Raw genomic sequence first — 2040 nt, 5'->3', positions numbered from 1 at the left:
TCGTGTTTAGGGAGGTATTTATAGGGGTCTCAGTGCACCACAGTTGAAACGGGGGCGAAATAACCGACCAAGTATTTTCTCTTTGGCCGCTGCAGTCTACACTGTCGCGCCTATTGGCGCGGCAGTATAGGCTGCCGCGGCCAAAAAGGCGGTTACCAGCACATTCCATCGTGCTTGAAACCGCTCTCCCACGAATTTTAACCACTTTTTTTCGTGTTTTAACTGCTTGTCCACGTCAGCACACGTTCTATTTCTGATATGCTGCCACGTAGGCCTCAAAAAATCATCATATAACTGCCTTGTAACCGCCACAGCACTCCTTTAACATAGCCGCGGCACCCTAGGTTGCAGCGCCTAAGCCGCGGCACTATGTGCTGTCGCGCCTTAGCCGCGACGCCATGGGCTGCCGCGCCACCTTGTGTTGCCTGATGACGTGTAAATTGTTCTCCCATATTGTTTTGAGTGGTATTTGGATGCCTGCAAGCATTTTTCGACGCCTGCAGATACCCCCTCCAAAGTATCTCAGACTCATCATTTTTTTAGAGAGGAGTCTGGGACACTTTGGATATGATAAGCTTTCCTTGCAATTTCTCCAGTGCTTTGTTGAAGAAGTTGCGTAGAATGATCTGTGAATGGCTTCAATCCTTGACTTCTTTATCTTTTAGTCTACTCAGTGCTTTGTAGAATAGCTAAAATTCCTCCGGTACTGCGTTTATCGCGTGGCCGTTGTCGAAGTCTTGAATCAGAACTATTGTTGAAAAATGGAGAAATAGTTTATACTCATATGCTCTATTGGAGTGTTCGGGAAACAGTTTAACCTCATATACCCATTGGGAGGTTCCAGAATGAACCATGGTATGTTAGCTGCCGCGGCAGCTTATACTGTCGCGCTTGAGCGCGGCAACATAGACTGTCGCGCTCGAGCGCGACAGTGTCGAGTGCCGCGCAGCGCTTCGGCCAGTCAGATTATAAATCTGATGTTGGGCTTCTTCGGGTCACTTTTCCCCGCCTCTCTGAGTTCGAAACCTCTTCAAAACCCTATAAAGGGATTTTCCTGGCTTTCCCCCTCTTCATCTCTTAGCATTTGGGCGATTCCTCTTTGAACAAGATCTAGGGTTTTTTTTTCCTTGATCTCAAGTTTTCCCTCTAATCAAACTTGATTCTATTCTCCCCTGGTAAGAACCGTACCCCTATGTCATGTTTTAGGGTTTGATTTCGCTCTTTTGTTTGGGATCTCACAAAAAAAAAACTGATTTTTGATTCTTTAGGTCGATTTCACTATGTCTCCAAAGAAGACTCGCGCTTCGAAGGGGAAATCAGCGACATCAGCACCTGAGGAGGTCGAGGCTGCCATTCCTTCTCTTGGGGGTAAGTTTCTTCAACTTCCCTTTATATGAAATTACTGATTCTGCGCATATAGCCTCGTTTGTCTCCATTGAGAGGCATTCGGGAAGAGTTGACATCCCCCCTCGAGGGGATTGATGCTTCAAAATACATATCTTGTTCAATCAAGATATGTACTCCTGCCAAAATTCGATTTTTTATCGAACTAGAGGCTTTTCAACATCGACGACTGTCGTTCAGTTACCGCGGCAGCTCGTGCTGTCGCGCCTGAGCGCGACAGTATAGGCTGCCGCGGTAATGCGCGACGGCAACAACCACCGCGGCTACTTAGTGTGGGTTTACTTGTCCGTTAGCCTTTTTCTTACACAACTGTTTTCCAACTTTTCTTTGTAGTCCCCTTTCCCTCTGTGGCCTTCTCTGATAGAGAGGACCCAGGCCAGAGTGGTACTCTTCACGCCTCCTTTCGCGGCGACTTTCTGGTTAGAGAGGCCCGCCAATTTAGTGAAGATTGTGATAATAATGTTCCGGAGTTGATTCGCGAGGGAGGCCGTCGTACTCTGCGTGCTCTGCTGACCGACTCACCCTTAACTCCAACTAGAGATTCTATCGAACCGTTGAAGAAGCCTAACTATCTGTTCGGAGATTCGATAGAAGATCCAGACAATCTCTGCCGTGGCTCTGAAATTTGGTTGAATG

The sequence above is a fragment of the Asparagus officinalis genome, chromosome 5 (genome assembly GCF_001876935.1).
Source record: "Asparagus officinalis chromosome 5, Aspof.V1, whole genome shotgun sequence".
In the NCBI taxonomy this organism is placed as follows: Eukaryota; Viridiplantae; Streptophyta; class Magnoliopsida; order Asparagales; family Asparagaceae; genus Asparagus; species Asparagus officinalis.
Note: the sequence above shows the minus strand (reverse complement) of the source record.